Raw genomic sequence first — 21,006 nt, 5'->3', positions numbered from 1 at the left:
CATTATTCGTATTGATCCAGACTATAATGTTATTTGGTTCACTCTTTGGAGTAGAAGCCACATATAAATTAAAAACTGAAAGATCTATCAGCTGCTGTTCAATCTTTCCTTGAATGGGAGGAATACTGCAAAACAGTACTAGGTTGTAAAAAATACACATACTCATTTTTTAATCAGAAATAATATTTTTTCAAAAAAGTGAACCATATAATTATAATCACTACAAGAAGATCTATCTTAATATCAAAAGAGACTCTATTCCTGATATTTTAGGAATTCAAGTTTGCCTAAGTAGAACCATTTGGATTATAAACTCATTCACTCTATGTGTTTAATCATTCAATAAGAAGCAAACTTCATTCATTTGTCCAAATGCTTTCTTTTATTAATTCCTTTTGTTCTCCTAATGAAAATACTACATTTCTATCCCGGTATTAATTAATACAACTTTTAACTGGACTTTGATCTATTATTTTGTGAAATTCAATTACTAAAAGGTTCAAAGACTTTACACCTAATACTAAAAACATTATGAAAAATACATAAATTTTATCAAAAGACACTTCTGCAAATATTCAAAAGAGTAAGCTTAATGAAAAATCTTGAGGTACTTTATTTAAAAATCTAACTAACAACTATGTTTAAAATAATTTTTTTCATTTATTCTTTTTTTAAATTTTATTTCAAATTTTATTTTTATACAGATATTTATGTTTTAATTTCACACATCAGCCATGGGTTCCCCTGTCTTCCCCCCTCCCGCCCCCCCCCCCACCTTCCCCCTAGCCCCTCCACAGGTTCCCATCTCCTCCAGGGCAAAGACTCCCTGGGATTCAGCTCAACCTGGTAGATTCAGCACAGGCAAGTCCTGACCCCTCCTTCCAGGCTGAACAAAGTGTCCCCACATAAGCCCCAGGTTCCAAACAGCCAGCTCATGCACTAAGGACAGGTCCTGGTCCCACTGCCTGGGTGTCTCCCAAACAGTTCAAGCTATTCAATTGTCTCACTTATCCAGAAGGCCTGATCCAGTTGGGGGCTCCACAGCTTTTGGCTCATAATTCATGTGTTTCCATTGGTTTGGCTATTTGTCCCTGTGCTTTTTCCAATCTTGGTCTCAACAATTCTCCCTCATACAACCCCTTCTCTTTCTCACCAACTGAACTCCTGGAGCTCCATCTGGGGCCTGGCCAGAGAAATGGATGAGAACCTGGATGTGAGTGGGGGTAATGAAGGGCAAGATTCAAGGGAAGAGAGCTTAGGGGAGCAGGAGATCCCAGCTGGATCAAGAACAGAAAGGGAGAACAAGGAATAACAGACCATGATAAATGAAGACCATGTGAGAACAGGAAGAAGCAAAATGCTGGAGAGGCCCCCAGAAGTCCACAATGATACCTCCACTCTAGCCTACTGGCAATGGTCAAGAGAAAGCCTGAACTGCCCTAGTCTGGTGATTGGATGGCCAAACACCCTAACTGTTTAAAATAATTTATGTATCCCTGAAATGTATATTATAAGACATAAATATCAGAAATAAAGATGTTTTAGTAAGCATATATATTTGTATATATCTGAAATGATTTCTAATATATTCTATATATTATAATTATTTGTTGTTATTACTATTTACTCTTTCCACACTTGGGAATTTTAATTTATATGTTTCTCCTTTTTGAGTTGAATCTAAATTCTAAGATTCTAATCTCCAGTCTTTCAACACGTATATTCTGGAAACACAATGAGGCCCACTGTGGAAGCCAACATAATTTTCTATTTATAATTTGTACAAAAGGTTTATGATGGATGCTCTCTTTAGAGTCTCAATAGTTTTGATTCAGTAAAGCTGGAATCCCATAGACTGAATTTCTTGTGACAAAATTATAGGCAGAGTATTATTATTTATAACAGTACTTTATCTATTATTGATCATAACATGACTTTAATCCAAACCTCTTGAAATTATTCTAACTAAAACTTTAATTATAACCCAAGCCTTATTCTGTACTGGAAAGTGACTCAAGATATAGTCAGTTAAGAATGCAGCATGTCATTAAAAATGGCAGAAAGAATGCAGTTGTATTTTGATCAGTTGAACAATGGTAGGAAAGATAATATAGAAACAGCTACCTTCAAGAAAATAAGATGAGTTTGATATGCTATGCTGCTCCTTGCCAGGTGAAATAGTTTTCTCAAAAGAAATTCCCAAATTAGCAAAGTCTAAATAGATGGACAGATCACACAGCAGAGAAACCAACAGTAATGATCTCAATAAACCTGCAACCCCTGATACCTGACTTTGGATCCATGATTTAGTCCTGATGCATGTAATTGCATCAATTAATATGTTTCTAGTCCCCACTTTGATGCTGTGAATTAGCTGTGATTGACATAACTGCAAAATACATATAAATTTTCACATGTGATTATGCTGAAGATCTCTCTCTCTCTCTGTGTCTCTGTCTCTGTTTCAACTGGTTCTACAGTACACATCAACCAAATCAATAAACCAATTACAAGACATTGAAAAAGTAAAAGATGTGAACATAAATACATAACTCAAGCACCTCAATTTATGATTTCTCCAGAAATGGGGCTAGTGTTACCCTGTTTTGTGTTTCACAGACCAAAGGCAAAGTTGGAATGTAGAAGTTTATGTGCTTACTATTATCATAGAAACTATGTCTCTTGCTTTCAATGTCTTAAGTCTCACAGTCACATAGCACTGGTACTGAACTCATAGGTAGTATGAGTATACTTGTTTGGGGGAATAAAAGGCCAACATTGTACAGTTTTGAGTCTTTTTCTTCTTCTAGCTTTTATCTTATCTACTTCTGTATTAATTACTTCTCTCTTGCTGTAGAAAAGCACCATAACCAAGGAAACTTACAGAATGATTTGTTAGAGCTTCCATTCCCAGAGTGGACAGCCTGGCAGCAGGCAGCATGTTGAGCCACAAGCAGGAGGCAGGGAACACACTGTAAGTAGTGCCAGGCGCCAGGTGCTGCTTAACCCCAGCACGTACTTCATTTAGCAAGTCCAGACTCCTAAACCTCCACAAATTTCAGCAAAGGACCCCCAGCTTAATATCAAGTGGCCAAAGACATGATCCATGCAGGAATTTTCATTCAAACCACCACAACTTCCTCTACTTTTCAGGGAAGTATAATCATTTTCTTTCAACCAACCATCTGAATAGTTATCAATTTTCTTGCTCTTTTCAATAAAATCTAAGTAGAAGTTATTCATAAAAGTGCCTTAAGATTCTTTTTAACATTACTATAAATCAAATATGACCTAGTAATGTAGGTCTGTTTGCAAAATGCTTAATTAACAGGCAGGAATCCCTGAGTTCTTATAACAGGTAAATACAGGCATGACTCATAACAGCAAACTTCCTACACAGAAGACAGAGGCAAAAACAGCAGAAGCTCGAGCTCATCTACAGTTACACATCAACTTCAAACCCAGCTACGTGAGGTCTCAGAAAGAGGCAGGGTGGAGGGAAAGAGAAGGGAAGGAAGAAAACCAGGGGGAGGAAGAGAGACAGGCAGTGAGGCAGGGAGGGGTGTGTGTGTGTGTGTGTGTGTGTGTGTGTGTGTGTGTGTGTGTGTATTGTACAATATTATTTTAAGGTATGTTACTTTATTTATGCTGTATTTGTTGAACTCTGTGAACCTGTGCTACTGTGCCTGTGTAAAACACCTGATTGTCTAATAAAGAACTGAATGGCAAGGCAGGAGAATGCATGGGTGGGGCGGGTAGGCAGAGAGAATATATAAACAGAGAATTCTGGGAAAAGAAGCCAGAGAAGGAGGAGGACTCCAGGGCCAGCCACCCAGCTACACAGCAAACCATGGAGTAAGAGTTAAGATTTGTATAAGAGAATGGGAAAAGTCCAGAGCCAAAAGGTAGATGGGATAATTTAAAATTAAGTAAAGCTGGCTCACAATAAACCACCTAAGGCCAGATGTTTATAATTAAGGATAAGCCTTCAAGCCTCCATGTGTGCTTTATTTGGGAGGTGGGTGACAGGCCCCCCAAAAGAGCAAAACAAACAACATGTAGATGTTTGTGAGAGAAAGAGAGGGAGGGAGGGAGGGAGAGAGAGAGAAAGAGAGAGAGAGAGAGAGAGAGAGAGAGAGAGAGAGAGAGAGAGAGAGAGTTTTTAAGAAGAATAAAAATCTGCTCTTCTATCTAAAACATCAAGTCATATATTATTTCAGAATAAGCTTTACAAGAAAGATATCTTTTAAAGTGAATTGAAATGAAATTGTGACTGGTCTTAAACAGACTCAGGTTTACCAAGACTTGTATTCTTCAGCATTCACTGGATTTATTATTACTATTTCCTTCAAAAATTATTTGAAAAAAGTATTGGTCATTAAAGTTATTTACATTCTCCATTGAAATGATGCAAATTATATATTATTTGATTTTTTTTTAAAGATTAAAACTGTTGTCTCCTGTTCTACTGTATTCAAGGCTGTTCCCCACTTTCTCTTCTATCAGGTTCAGTGTATCTGGATTTCCGCTGAGGTCTTTGATCCACTTGAACTTGAGTTTTGTTCAGGGTGATAGATATGGACCTATTTGCATTCTTCTACATGCCTACAAAAAGGAGGAAAGATTGTAGGAGCCCCATCTGGGTCAAGGATATCACAAGAAAATCTGCAGAATCAACTAACCTGGGCTCATAGAAGCTCACAGAGAACTGAGACACCAGTCAGGGAGCCTGCGTGGGCTGACCTAAGCACTCTGTACATATGTTACAGTTGTGTGGCTTAGTCTTTTTGTGGTATTCCTAACAGTGCAATCAGAGGCCATCTCTGGCTCTTTTGCTGTTTTGGGGGACCCTGTTTTTCATACTGGGTTGCCTTGCCAAGCCTTAATACAAGGAAAGGTACTTAGTCTTACTTGAGATTGATATGCCATGTTTTGTGGATATCCAGGGGAGGCCTGCCCTTTTCAGATTAGGAATGAGAGGAGTGGATGTGAGGGAAGGCAAAAGGGAGGTGGAGGGGAGTGATGGGGAAGAGAGGAAGGAGGGAAAACTGTGGTTGGGTGTAAAATGAAAAAAAATTAATTAATTTAAAAAATTAGACAAAAAGGTTAAAACTGCTGAAGAAGATGTACTAAGACAACTATAAAAATGTATGTATGATTTATTTATATAGTAAAATGCAAAAGTATTGTATTATTCTGAAGAATATTATGCCATGTTTAATTACATATCACTGAATATTTACCTATTTTTGGCTAAAGGGCCAATTTATGCTTTGATAATTAGTCCCAAACATCTCATTGGCTTAAAATTTAAATTATTAATTGGATAAAACCGGAAGTAAATTTGGACATTCCCCATGACATCATAGTGCAGGTAGAGATGAAAGAATCCAGATAATTTAAAATTAATTGTTTAATTAACTTTTAGCAGTGTAAGAAAGGCTTCTATTGGGTGTGAGGATACACACACACACACACACACACACACACACACACACACACACACACACATCAAGCAGGCAAACAGGAAAAAGGACTCTCAGCCAAGCAGAGTGGGTACTTTGGAAGCTGAAAATTCAGCCTCTTCTCAAAGGCTAGGGTTTTCAAATCTCTAGTGGGTCGTCCTTCCCTAATTTGGACGTTATCAGTTTGAAGAAGGGCAGTTAGCTAATTGGCCCACAACAGCTGCATAGACATATCCTATTCAGCACCCGAATTTGTTGAACCAGTCCATCCATCAATAGGAGGCCCACTGGCAGGAGACAAAGTTCACAAAGACTTTTGTCTCAGGTTAGAAGAGTGAGGAAGAAGACAGACATCTTAGAAGCTTAGAGTTTTAGTTTTACATTGCTACAATCTTACTGATATTTACATCATAGTTTTTTTTAATATTTTTATAAAATTAGTCTCAGGTGGATATAAGGCAACTGGAAATTGCCTGAGATGGAGCACAATTAAGATTATCTGTGACTCAATGGTTAATTAAAAAAATGTGAGGAGAAAGACCCAAATCATCATAGCCTAATTCATTAAAACAAGTCTTTTTAAAAATTCCTGTACAAGGGCTATCTCTCTCTAAAGGCAGGGTTCAAGAGATGAGCACTGGACCTGGGTAAGACAAGGGTTTTAATAGTTCAGGAGGAGATTTTTTAAACGGGAGATTTGCAGGCAAATGGGTAGAGTTAGTAAAGCAGGACATAGGCCTAACAAGTTGGTCATAACAGTCACCTGAAACTAAGACATGTTGGCAAGTCTTAACAAGTTAGTCATATCAAGGTGGTTATAATAACCTTTTGAAACAAAGGCAGGGTTGCCATTTCCTGGAGCAGGCAGTATATAACAATTTATAGTAAAGGTTATAGGTGAGGCATAACCCAATGCTTGAGAAACAGATTTAATCAGAAACAGGAAAAAATCTAGCTTGTCTTTACTGTAAGATAAGATTTCAACCCTAAAACAGAGGATTGCTGGTCTATCAACAACATATATCATTTATTTTGAAATAATCAAAATATATTTTAACTGAAAAATAATATATGTTAAGGCTTTCATGCAAATATCCCAGGCACCCTGGATGCAGCTCTGTTATAGTAGCTGTTTGTGGGGAAGGTTCCTGCTGAGAATCTCCTCTTGGCTTTAGAAATTCAAGCTTTGAGTCTGAAGCGTTTTCTTTGGGTGACAGCTGATCTACACATTCAAATGCATGTGAGTTTGCTTGAACAAAAGTGAGACAGCAGGGGTCAGGACTTTGGAGAAATATTCATATTTTCAGTTGAGTATCAGAGCAGACATTGCTGGGAAATGGAGCTCATGTATTAGGGTGAAAGAGTGGTCAAGTGGCCAGCTAGATTGCAGGGAGAAGTGCAGGGAAGTAAGTGTATACAGCTGAGATTTTCCCTGATAGTGAAGTAGAGTGAATGTACATGAACTCCAGAGTGAAAAGTGAGAAGCACTGAGTAGGAATAAGAGAATCTGTCAGTGAATTTAGGAAAAAGAGGGTCTCAGAGATAGAATAGGCACTTGGAAGAGCTGTTGGTAATTTCATTGAGGAATGATGAAAGATTTATTCCAAAGAATATTGAAACTAAAGACTCAGGGAGTTGTTGCATTAATCCAAGGAATTGAAGGTACACACACACACACACACACACACACACACACACACAAAGTATAAAGAGGCAGATTTGGAAACTGAATAGTATTATGAGTTGCGATTTATACTTGGTTTTATTTGTTTGTTTGGTGTGTGTGTGTGTGTGTGTGTGTGTGTGTGTGTGTGTGTGTGTGTGTGTGTGTGTGTGTGTGTGTGTGTGTGTGTATGTGTGTGTTGTGCTGGTTCCCTGAGTAACTACATGTAAAATGGTACTTATGAAGTGAAGGATCAAGGATCCATATTTCCTACATCTGGAAAAGATGCTGGAATGTATATTTAGCTTCTGTAGCTACAAAGTAATTTTTCCTGCTCTGCCTTAAGCTTTAGTTGAGTGACATCATTAAAAGATAAAAATAAATTGTTATCCACATAGGAATAGTAAAATACAATTACCTGGTTTTGAAAATTAAGATAGTTATACACTCTGGATCTAGACATAGTCATTGGGAACATCCTCTATACTTCAAAAACAAACAAAAAACAATAACAAAAAACAATAACAACAACAAAAAAAATACGTATCTTAATTACTTCCCAATGTGTCATAACAGTTTTTGAAGAACAAGGGAATGAGTGATTTGGTGTTTAGAGAACTGAACCAAAGTGGACTGGTAAGGAGACCAGACCTAAGAAAGATGCTGATACAATTTATAAATGTGTGTTGTGTTTGTGTATGTATATATTTTTGTATGTATGAATATATGTATGTGTGTATATAAATGAATAGAGCCATACCACCCTATTTTTTTTCTGATACCCACATTGCAATAAGAGTGGCCCTTAGTTTGAAGTTTTCCAGGGCAATCTTGTCTTATACTTAGGGTTTCCAGGATAATTACCAGCTCTTTTCACTGTCACAAATGTCTCCACTTGAGAATAAATTACATGGTAAGCCCTACGTGTAACCAATACAACAATACATTTTGGTCCAAATGTAAACTTGGTGCTTTTAAAACTAAAGTAAAAAGTGAAAAATATTGAGTGACATGAGTACCTGAAGAGAATTGTACAGAATTCTATAAATTTGCAGTTAATAAAATCACCCCCAAAACAGAATCTTGAGCAGTAATCATGTCTTTCTCTGTCACTTAGCCTTTTGCTTGCCATGCATTTAAAGATAATTACAGTACTATTACTCACCTGCATCTAATTTGAGCCTCCTGGCTAATGTTTACCAAAAGACTTTACAATGGATATTCAGCTCATGATTGATAGGATGGTAATTATCAAACTCCCTAATCTTTTCAAAAATAAATAGATACTCAAATAAACAAACATTAAAATATAGAGCCAATTCTTGCTAAGAATGGAAAATAGTGGCTTGGGAATAATCAACAAAAACCTAATACCCAAAGTTAATGCTAAAATATCTCTAAGTAGCCTTAAAATCAATAGTGTTTGCCATTTCCATTCACCAACTTCAACATATACAAAACAATAAAGTTTAAGAAAAAATGAAAATAACTCTGACAAAGTAATAAAGAACTGTCACTAAATTTGTGTGATATTATATCTAAAACTATTAAAATGCATAATTAAAACTAAAATCTCACACACCAATAGATTTAATGTAGAATATCTTTAATAACAATCATCAATTAAACATGTTCTTTAGTCAATTATTTGTGATATTTATACTTTAATAATGTAGAGTTTCCTTATACCAATTAAGTCATCTTGAATATATGCATTTATTATATGTGAAAATATGCATTACATACTGTTTCAAATACAATATATATGTGTAGATGTGTGTACCTGATATTTTTCTTTGACATAGATATAGCATCCTATGTAATAATAATAATAATAATAATAATAATAAACAAAAAAATAATAATAATAGGAATAGGAATAGGAATAATAATGTGTGATTTTTTTGGTGCACACATTCAAATGTTTGAAGATTTATCATATATATATATATGAATTGTTTTGCCTCTATGTATGTGTATGTTTCACATACATAGTTAGTGCCTATGTAGGCCAGAAAGAGTATATCAGATCCCCTGGTAGTGAAGTTCCAGATGATTGTGAGATACCAGGTAGGTGCTGGGGAGTGAATTTCATTCCTCTGTAATAGTAGCAAGTGCTCTTAACTGCTGAGCCATCTCTCCATTCCCACATTTGGATTTTTAATAAAAGTAACAAATATAAATGCTGCTGCTTTCAAAACTCCAATGAAGATTTTATATCCCTTGTTACAGATGAGCTAACCTGGTTTCTCACATCACTGTCTCATAAATCTCACTGAAGATTTAATTACATCAATATAGTGTTGATTTTTATATAGTCTTTAGGGCTTAGGCTAAAAAATAACAAAATGATATTGATTCATTTTAAGCTAAGTAAATCTTCCATGACCTTGTTGCTTAAGCAAGTATAATGTTTATGAGTTCTGAGTTAATCTTTTGCAGAATGAATTTTTATTTGTTCTTAAAATTTGAGATATTATTCCACAATATAACAACTGTTTTCTTGAGTTTAGATTAAGCATGTTCTTTGTATCTCCTATTTATGAATCCTCACCTCAGTTATTCCTATATGTAATTTTATTCAGTGTGAATTTTTAGTTATTCTGAATATTTTCAGGAATCAAAGGCATCATCAATAGGAAAATCATACCAAATATAAGGCAGTGAACAGCAGACAGACAGGAGACAGAAAATGGGAAATATATCAAAAAATTGAGTGACTGATATTCAGAGGTGCTAAAATTTGGAAGAGTAGTGGATAATAGATAACAACACATGCTTTCCTCTTAGTGGAGAATATTTCTGATGAATAAATTAACTGAGAAGTTTTGTTAGTGAGCTTTCAATCACTTTAATATATATTTAAGAAAACCAACCTATAAAGAGATGTGTACTGGGGCTCACAATTTTGGAGATTCTAGTCCGTGGTTTGCACTGTTTTGGTGGGGTGATGATGAGGCAGCATATCACAGTGAGACACATGGAGGAGAGCCACAACACAAACCTCATGGTGGGAAGTGAAAGATATGGACTGACATCCTGCAGTACCCATAAAGGACATGGTGTCAACAGCATGAGCCTTTACCTGGCCCTTCAAGATCCACCATCTTACATTATCTCACAGGCAAGGTCAAAGACTCAACTCTGCAAATAATATTATCGATCAAAGCTGTGTCCAACAAAGACAAAATAGACAAACATGAAGAAAATAATAAATGTTCATTTTAGATTGATAGCAATGAGCAAAATTGTATACTTTTAAAACTTTTATATGATGGATGGCTTATAGTTTTTCAAACTAAACTCTTTTCTCATTTTCTACAGTTATACTCTTAGGAGAGAAAGAATATGGTTAACACTTATTAAAACCAACTCATTGAGTGCCTTAATCTATATATCACCTTCATAGACACAGAATAATTTTATTAAAATGAATATGTTCTAAATCATTCTTAAGCTACAATGAATGCTTTGTAACATTTCTGCAATCTAGATTAATGAATAGTTTACAAACCTATGACTCTCTTGTGGTATAGAAAAAAGGTTAGTAAAGACATATGACACAATTGTTCAGGAGAAAGCCTGGCTTTCCAACATGGCTGCATTACTATTATGATACCTGTGTATTTATCATGAATCAGATTAACTTCATTCTCCAAAGCTCACATGATCTTTCATTTAGATGCATGGTTTTTCCTTAGAGTTTTTATTTATTGTTTATTTGTTTATTTTACCAAATTAGTCTCTGTTTTTATTCCCAAAGTCTTTACATGGTTTGACAGTTAGTGTAGGCCAGAAAAACAAAAGTGACAAGCAACAGAGAGTATACAATACAAGGAAGAGGAAACTTCTTTTGTCTGTGTTCTGTGTTTCAGTGCTTAGGAATCTGACACCACATGGAAAAGTTCAAATGAACCCCCTTTGCTAAAACTTCTTTATGTATTGACTAATGTAAAACTGCAAGAGACCAAAGGAAGCTCCAGAGGTGAATCCTGTGTTTCAATTTTCTCAAAACAGCAGAAAGAAGAAAATGTGAATAAAAGCCAACATAAGGGAACAGTTGAACCCAGTGCCATGGTTAACAAAGACTAAAACAAAACAGCAGTAAAGAACAAGTATTGGTAATAATTGGAAACAATACCCTCATACACAGAGGGTAGGAAGGGAATGCATGTAACTGCTGTGGGAAAAATAGTGCAGTTACTTCTGAGACTTCTAGCTGTCCTGTGGCTCACCTGTTCAACTCAAAGGGATATACTCAGTTGAGAGCAAGTGCTCAAACAATTATTTGCACACAAATGTGTGGGTTGATATTAGTCCTAATTCCAAAAATGTGGAAAAATAAATGTTATTAATCATAATCAAAATTCCATAGATACATAAAACAGTCATGTAGCTGAAATGGAATGGCAATTTACCTGCTGCAGGAAAAATTAAATCACATAATCTATGCTAAGTGCAAGAAACCAAGCAGAAAAAGCTACATATTATATCATTTCTTCCTAAAAACAAAACAGAAAAGATGACTGCATAGACAGAAAGTTTAGTCAGAATCAGGCCTGAAAGAGGGGAGATGGGAGTGACTACTTCATGGATGAGGACATCCTTCCAGATTGATTAAAATGCCTTCAACTTACCTAGTGGTGATTGCTATACAACATTTTGCCTCTGAATTAATAGTTCAAAGTGGCTTATTTTATGTTGTAAGTTGTAACTCAAGTGGCATTCATGATGATATGTGCCTGTAATTCAGCACTCAGAAGGTAGAGGTACAAGAACCATGAGTTAAAAGCCACCATTGGCTTAGTAGAGAGTTCAAGTATATTGTGGCCTACATAAATCTATATTTCAACACAAACAAACAAACAAAACCCTCAAAGAACTGCTTTTGATATCACTCTGTATAAATAAAATTGTGATTGGCCAGTATCCAGGCAGGAAGTATAGACAGGACAAACAGAGAAGAGAATTCTGGGAATAGGAAGGCTGAGTCAGGAGACACCAGCCTGAGGTCCAGGGAGCAGCATGTAAAGGCAACAGATAAAACCACGAAACACATGGCAACATATAGATTAACAGAAATGGGCTTAGTTTATGTGTAAGAGCTAGTCAATGGTAGGCCTGAGCTAATGGCTAAGCAGTTTAATTAATATAAGCTTCTGAGTGATTATTTTATAAGCAGTTTCTGGGTCCATGGGGCCTGGGCAGGACTGGAGAAAACTCCAGCTACAAAGAACCCCCCCAAAAAAAAATTAATAAAAAGTCTAACAAACATCTACTTGGTCGAGGTACAGTTTCTATGCTTTATATCTTTCCTGTGGGCCTTTCTAGACACTCTAAGAATATACAATTAAATGTGACCTTTCTCAGGTCTGAGGATTCAGCTCAGCAGAACTTACACTTAGCAAATAAGCAGTTCTTGATTCCACATCTCAGCCTGGCAAAATAAATAAATAAATAAATAAATAAATAAATAAATAAATAAATAAACAAACAAACAAACAAAAATAAATACAGTCTTTTTCTCTGAAAAAAGCATTCCATCTTAAGAAATGTGATTGCAGAGTGGCCACATATGTCATTGCTGAGATTTCAAGCATACATTAAAGTGATGATGTTGCTATTGTAGCATATTTAATGCAAAAAATCAAGATATTAAATATATAAAAATTTAGTTAGCAGGTAGTGGTTGCACATGCCTATAATCCCAACACTTGGGAGGCAAAGCTGGGTGGATCTCTGTGAGTTCAAGGATAGCCTGGTCTACAGAGTGAGATACAGGACAGGCACCAAAACTACACAGAGAAACCCTATCTCAACAAACCAAAAAAAAAAAAAAAAGAAAGAAAGAAAATTAGTCAATAATATAGTTTCAGTAATTCAAATGTGGTATTATATTTAGGATTTTGATTTTTACAATAACTGGTAATAATCTGCATACATCTTGGTTATTCCTAAAATGTACTTAGGTTAGAATGAAGAATTTCCTCTTGATTTTCATGGTTAAGGTCAGCAGTACATTTTTTAAAAGCATCATTTTTGACATGTTATATGAATTTATTTTATATTGGCATTGAAAATGGCACTAGAAAATGCTATTGCACAATTTAAACCATTGCAGATGGGATTATGATTAATAGTTTTCAATTATTTTTTATTTTTTATATTGTAATTTAATTACATCATTTCTTTCACTCCTTTCCTCTCTCCTTATCCCCAAAGACCTCTCCTTGCTCTCTTTTTTTCCTTTCTTATTGTAACAAGTATATTTGTATATACCTAAACATCCCTAACTATAACTTACTTGTTCTATATAATATTACTTACATGTATGTTTTCATGCTGACCATAAGGTACTGGATAACTAATTGGTGTGCTCTTCCCTAGGTAAGACGACTTCTGCTCTCAGCATTCCTTATTTGCCTGTCATTCTTTGAGTATGGTAGAGGCGTTCTGGTCAGATGTCAGATGTCTCAACATAGAGTTTCACCAACAGGACTGTCTGAATATGAGTCGAACAACAAAAGGAACAAGAGAAATGCCAGTGGCTGACATTCTTGCAATTCATTTTAGTAACAAAACATAGCTTCAATGATTATTTTATCTACTTTGTTTCAACCTATCAAAAGCCTGTGTTAAAGGCTTTATAATTGACACAGTCAGGGAAGAGCTGATAGCCTGCTTCTTCATTCCTTTCTTCTACTCAAGCCCCAACTGTCCACAACTGTGGCCACAGGCCTAGCACAGAGCTGATCTTGCTCTGGTTCACAAATCAAAGTCATCCAGAGACAGACCCTGGTACCTGCTGGAACTCTTTCAACATGTCACTTACGCATTCCTTGAGATTCATTTGATGCTGCCTATTTGCAAACATACTGACCTGTGACAATGAAGAATGCTTCATGAATAGTGCTCTCATGATTTGTGGCATGACAGAAACCAGTGGCATAATAATTAATCTAGTAATATGACCTGCATTTTAAATATCACAGGGAGAAGAAAAAATCCCAGTGTTCAACTCACCAGGGCCCATGCACAGTATGTACATTGCTAAGAGATGAACAGAGGTAAGAACTTAATGAAAAGATTCTCAGGGACAAGCTGAACAGGATATGACTCTGGATTTCTACCAGCTTTCCTAGTTAGAACTCAAAGGGCCTTTCCAAGCTTGCTTTCTGGGCTAATTCCTTGAACTGTAGAATTATATATGGACATCCTCTTTTAACATAGACTTATGAGTCCTTACAGCTTCCTTTCTGGGACCCCAGACTAAACCAACATGTCAAAATCTAGGAAATGCCTGGACAACAACAGTGCTCCTGAAAGTCTCTCCAGCTGTTTTCTCCTGCAGGTGATACATGTTTGCCACTGAGAGGGAAGACTTTAGCATTTTGCTTTTTATTGTGCCCTGTATCTTTACCTAGAAGAGCTGAACAACCCCAAACCATAGGGTAAAGCATATTCATACCAAATGCAATATTTTCAGAGAACAAATGACATGAAAACCAATTTTATATGTGACTGCTATCCTTTCTTAAATTTTTCTGTCTCCTTTGCATATTGCAGAGTTTACCCATAATCTACATCTAATTCCAACATGCCCATTCCTGTGACACTCCAGTCAACTATCCTCACCTAACTCAACATTTGTTATGTCTTCCAATCTTTCCTTAGAGTTTGTACTTTATCAGTGTATTTGCCATAGTCCAACTTATTACTCAGGTATCTACCTTTCCCATATCCAGGGGAAGATTTTAAGTGTAAAGGTCTTCCACTATCTCCATGCTTCTGTTAACACACTGCACATGATTCCTCGATCCCACTCATTCTTTTATTCAATGACTAAATGTAAATTGTGCCATATATATAATACCGTGTGCTCCTTCTGACAGTGAATTGAACTCAACTAAATTCTATCTTTCTACAAACAGGGTAATTGACATTTTGGTCTCTTGTTCATTTTATTTTAGAAAGCACTAGTTAATCTGCACACTATTAGATCACAGATTTTCCCTTCTTTAATTCCAAAGGACTACACAATTAATACTCTAGGCTCAGAATGAAGACTCAAGGGCTTTATAATAAATCTCATCATTCAGCATGTAATTTAAAAATGATAAAAGAAACCTTTTGCTTTATCCCTATGTTTCATTCTCAGATGTAATTTTAATTCTCAAGTCATTCTATGTGTTAGTACAATGGATGAATGAGGAGCCACATTACATAGTCCTTGAGAAATTATGGTCCTGGACATAATGCTCCAAATTATGATAAAAAATAAAGTATCCCAGCATGATTTTTGTAAATAAATAAATAAATAAATAACAAACAAACAAATAAATAAATACCACGATGAAGCTGTGCCTTTGATATTTAAGAAAATATCTTGCCATCAGTAGATTATTTTAAGACACTGTAGGAAACTTTACATCCTTGGGTTCCAGTCCCTGAAGAAAACTCAGCCTAAGCTTGAGTCAGCAGCTGCTTAAAGGTGGTCATAGTTCTTACCTTCTATAGGTGAGGCTATGACTATTTATAGTCAATGATTTTTCTGGTGGCCTAGAACAGAGAAAGTCTTGATGGATCTACATTCCACAAGAAGTTTATCTTCCTAGAATAAAGTATTGTAGGAAACATGTTAGTGTTAACAACATGGAGAAAGTTAAATTGAGGCAGTTATTAATCTTACACTATGGCAGGTAGAGGCATAGAAACCTAAAATAAAAATGTAAAATTAATTGAGTGGATAAGAAAGGTGTTCTGTTAAGCAAACAGCAAGGCCATGCTCACACTGAAATGGAGGAATGTTAGCCCTGGGTACAACAAAAATATTTTATGTTTGGGGCCCTTTTCACAGTGTCAATAAACTATGCAGAATAATTGTTAACTTTTCATTTGATCACTGTGAACACCAGCACATTTATGAGGAAGCTGGCTGTGATTTTGTCCTTGGAGACCCCCTTATCCTCCTCCAGGGGGAGTCTAGTCTCCTATGCATGGGGATTTTTGCTGGGACAGTTGTCCAAAATTCATCCCAAGCTTGAGAGAACCTAATGCTTAGAATTCCAACCATTGTGCATGATGAACTCTCATGGTTCCTCTCAGGAATTTATGTCTTTGGCCTCTCACCCTCCTTTTGGGCTACAGGAGTGCAGATGATAACATCCAAGAGAAACTAGTAAGAAACTTGAGCAGAAAAGCATTCAGTTCTGGTCTTCAGAACACATGGACTCTTAAACAAGTATCATGATGACACTTTTTTTATTCAGTAGGAATTAGGGTTAAATTGCAGATACACTGTGACATCAGCTATCTGCTATCCTCCTGAGCTCGGATTTCCACTTGGTGGACTTAACTCACTGTGATTTCCACAGTGAAGTTAGGTTGGTATAAGTAGTTAACTCAAATATTAAGATATCTCTATTATTATATCTACCCTAGGCCTGCTTATATCATTATTTTAAAATATATTAATTATGTATCAGCTAGAAAGAAAACTACATCTTACATTTATTTTGTATTGTCATCTATATATAACAAAATAAAATAGTGTAAGTTTCCAAAGTAAATACAAAATCCATTTATTTCCCTGCATTGATGTACTCTGTTATTTGTTATCATCATGTCTACAGTACTGTGATCCTTTAATTTTTCATCCCTGATTTTTCTGTAGTCCCTTGTCTGGGGATGATCATAGTATTCTAAGTGCATGTATACATACATTAATATGAAATATTTTAGTTAAATGATTCCTGATAACAAATATTTGAAAATAAGTGAAATAACTGTTTCCCCATATTTTCTACCATGCTTATTGTTTAGGTTTGAATATGAAATGTGTACTCTGTGCTTGAACACTTGATCTTTAGCTAGTGGCACTATTTTGGAAAGTTGTGGAAACTTTTGGAGGTGGAGTCACACTAGAGGAAGTCAGTTTTTAGAGGCTTTGAGTTTTATAGTCTACCCCGATGCTTTCTGCCCATGGTTGTTCTTGATGCTGGGCACAATGCAGCCAGCTTCGCAATGTTTATGCTACAATGCCTTCTTTATCATGTGTATTATGGTTTATAGTTTGAAGGGATATATTCCATCATAGCTGCCCAGTGAAAGGCTTATAGGAAGAGAGAGAGTAAAGAAGTGAAAACAGGCTATATGAACTTCAGGCCAACCTCCAATAACCACTTAAATTATTAAGGCTCAACCACCTCTGTGTTCAATGATCTTCTCCCAAAGCACCATCAACTGGTACCAAGTGTTCATACACATGAGCCAATATAGGTTATTTCACATTCAAAGTAAATCATTCCCTTATACAATTTTTGTTGAGTTTTTGTCATACTAACAGAAAATTAATCAAACAAATTTTAGAAACAATAACCCCAAATCTGTGGAATTATATAGAAAATTAATTGCACAGTTAGGTCATGTTGTGTTTTAGAGACTGCTGTTCATGCCTCAAAGTCATCACCGACTTGTGGCTACTCAATGATTATGCAGGTTGGGATTCCACCTCAGGTATGATTCTTCCTCTGCCTCCTATGTTTTAGATTTTTATTTTGCCTCTGAATCCCCACAAGTAAAGCATAAATTTAGGTAAGAGGAAGAATCACAGAAGCATGTTTTAAAGAAGGTGTAAATGTTCACTAACCCAGTCCAAAGTGCAGAATCCTACTTACTCTAGGCTGCCCCTATGAAGAAATTGTGATAGATTTTCTTTGAAGTAATACATTATAAGTTCAGTTTTATCCTAGTGGGCACACCATAATTTGTATTATCTGAGTCTACTTTCCTCAACATACAGAATCAATTAATGAACAAGACAGCACATATCAGAAACAAATGGCCTTTTACTTAAGCAGTGTGGTTAATATAGATGAGCATGATAGGAAATGTGGGAAACATGTAATTTCACTTAATTAAAAATATTTAGATGCAAGAATATTATATTACAATATTTTGTACTTAAGAATAGAAGTTGAATCTGGCATAATGTTGCACTCTTTTAATCTCAGTGCTTAGGAGGATGAAGTAAGAGGAACACTATGAGTTGGAGGCTAATGTGGAATTCATAGAAAGACTCTGTTCAAGAAAACCAAAATCAATGAATAAATTAATGCAATTAATTTGAAGTTGAAATGGAATGTATAGTATTCAATCTATACAGTGTGTTGTTTTTTAAATTTATAATGAAGAATTCTGTGTATCTCTGTGCACATCTATTTACTATCTCTCTATCAATCTATCTCCACATCTGCTGCTTAGGGAGACAGAAATAGATGCATTTCTAGAAAGTATCAAATTAGAGTTATATGAGTGAACTGAAAACTTTTGATGCATGAGAGAATAAGAAGAAAAAGAAATGAGGTCTATTTAGCCTTACTAAGGTTTGAATAGCTTCTTATTAAATATGCTGTTTAAATATTAATATTGGTAATAAATTTAATTGTAAAAATGATGCATGCTAAAAATTTATGAAAATATATAATAAACAATAAAATGAAATCCATTAGCTTAATTAGTATCCTTGCACAGCAGAGGCCACAGTATGAAAAAATGTTTTAAAATTAAGGTTGGGTTTTATTAGTGAAAGAAATAAACTCCCAGTTGTCAATAAGGTATAACAATGCCTTCACTCCTCTTTTCCTATGAGAATAAGCATTCTTTAGTACATTTTCTTTCTTTCTCTATAAGGTGACTTGCTGCCCTCAATTAATCCTACTTTTAATTTGGAATGAAGGTGCAAGACCTCACATATTTCAGTCCTTTGCAACACCCTCAAAATAAGGATATTTTGGCTGTAATATGAATGTTCCCAGTCTATGACCCCGAGGAATACTGTAAGGGATTTGTGCTCATGCAGCCAGGAAAAACCCTCGACCTGAACAACATCTGATTTGTTGTCAAGAGAATGAAAAAGTCCTCCTGCCCCTAGAAATCAGTTATCTTTATATTACACCTAAGCTACTTAGGGACTTCTTGAAGATTTGAGGAGTCAGACTTCTCCCCTAAGAATACACTGAAATTCTGCAGCTGTCCCTCCCATCATGTATGGCTATGATATTAGGACTAAGTCAAATAGAGATTTTTATTATACACTTAAGGATGAAAAATGATGGAGCTTTTTATTCAGCAGTTAGTTTGAGGTACATTTTCTTAGAATAAGCTTTAATGACATCAATGGTAACACTACTGCTGGCATTACTACTAATGCTGGAGCTAATCATGAAGAATAATTTGAAGTATTTTATGTGATTAATATGAAGTTCTGATTGTTTGCCACTGAATGCGCTATGTACCATCTTCCTAACTCATTTAAATATATTAACTCTTTTCCATCCAAAACAACATTCTAGTATGGGTATTACTATTATCACACTTAATAGAGAAGGAAAAGGAGATGAGGAGAGAATATGGCCTTACTTAGGAAATATTTGACAATTATTTTATAATACCAAAGGTATCTGATTAGGGTATGAATAATTAAGTGTAAAGAAAAAGTCAAAGACAAAGTTAAAGGAGAAAGCAAAGCATGACTATGTGGAGGAGATTGAGGCAGGCTCAGTGATGCTTTGCACAGCATCACTGGCCACAGCAAGATTCATTTGGTTTGAATCAACTCAGAAATTACTCAAAAACACTCTCAAACACAGGGTTCTACCTATTTTAGATGTAGAATTTACTAATCAGAATATAGCCATCCACAAATAGTGCCTTGGTTCAAAATTGTCAATCCTTTAAATATATTATTGAGTGAAACAGAAAAATGAAAGTCTACTCTTTCCAATTTCTGAATAATTCTAGAATTGGGCTGCAACTGGATCATGTCATACTTAGGCAGAGATTAGCTATCATATTGCATCACACATGGTGTCCAAGATAACGTGTATGTGAAGTGAAGACCCCGTGTGTTGACACCATCCTGTAGAGACATTATATTTTGTACTGATGTGCTATCCATATAATTGGAATATATACATATTTCTAATAATATAAAATGTAGATCTCGTATCTGCTAATTAGACAGACACCAATCAAGGCATTTGCTTTTATGAGTATATCTGCTCTTTGCCTGAATGATGCTTAATGAACAATGTGATTCACTGTGTGAATTCAAACTATGAAAATGAATTATGCAAATTGGGATTACTAATAGCTGCTATTAAAGTGACTTACTTATCTCTAACCATAGATCAATTGTTATAGCAAGGGTTCTTTTTATTTAATTTATAATAATTACTGCTAATATGTGTATTGAAGAGCTACCAGATGAATCTAGTAAGCCTTACAAAAGCCTGGGGATGCAAGTATATATATTGAATACTGGAAGCAAAAGACCTCAACACCAAAACAATGTCACAGAAGAAAGATTTTGAGTTCGGCTGTGGCTTCCTGCTATGCTTATGAGTCAGAGAAGTACACATATCAAATAGACATTTAATTATGTATTTTTGAAGATCTTTAGAGAGATATGTGCCAGAGTTTAAGAACCATCAGTGACTTAATCTATGAGTGTCAACATGACCACTTTAAGAAACAATATTAATTGAAGAACAAAATAGGCTGAAATAGTGCTTTCAGAAATCCATGATGAGAGTTTTGAAGAATGTCCAACAAAGATATGAGAGTGGTAGAAAGGAAGCTAAAGAGGGGCAAATCTTCTAAGGGAGGGATGAAAGCACTACTCTATGGAGGGTAAGATGTGTAAATGCAATTAGGAAGAAATACCTGCAACACAGTTCTCCTAAAGAGATTTTTAAAAAGTGTCTAATTAGTTGAAACTTGAAATGCACATAAACACAGACACCAGTACCCTGCACACAGGAACACACACAAGTGCTCAAACACACATGCATATGTATGTCTTTACCAGCAAATTAA

The sequence above is a fragment of the Onychomys torridus genome, chromosome 17, assembly GCF_903995425.1.
Source record: "Onychomys torridus chromosome 17, mOncTor1.1, whole genome shotgun sequence".
NCBI classification, from domain to species: Eukaryota; Metazoa; Chordata; class Mammalia; order Rodentia; family Cricetidae; genus Onychomys; species Onychomys torridus.
Note: the sequence above shows the minus strand (reverse complement) of the source record.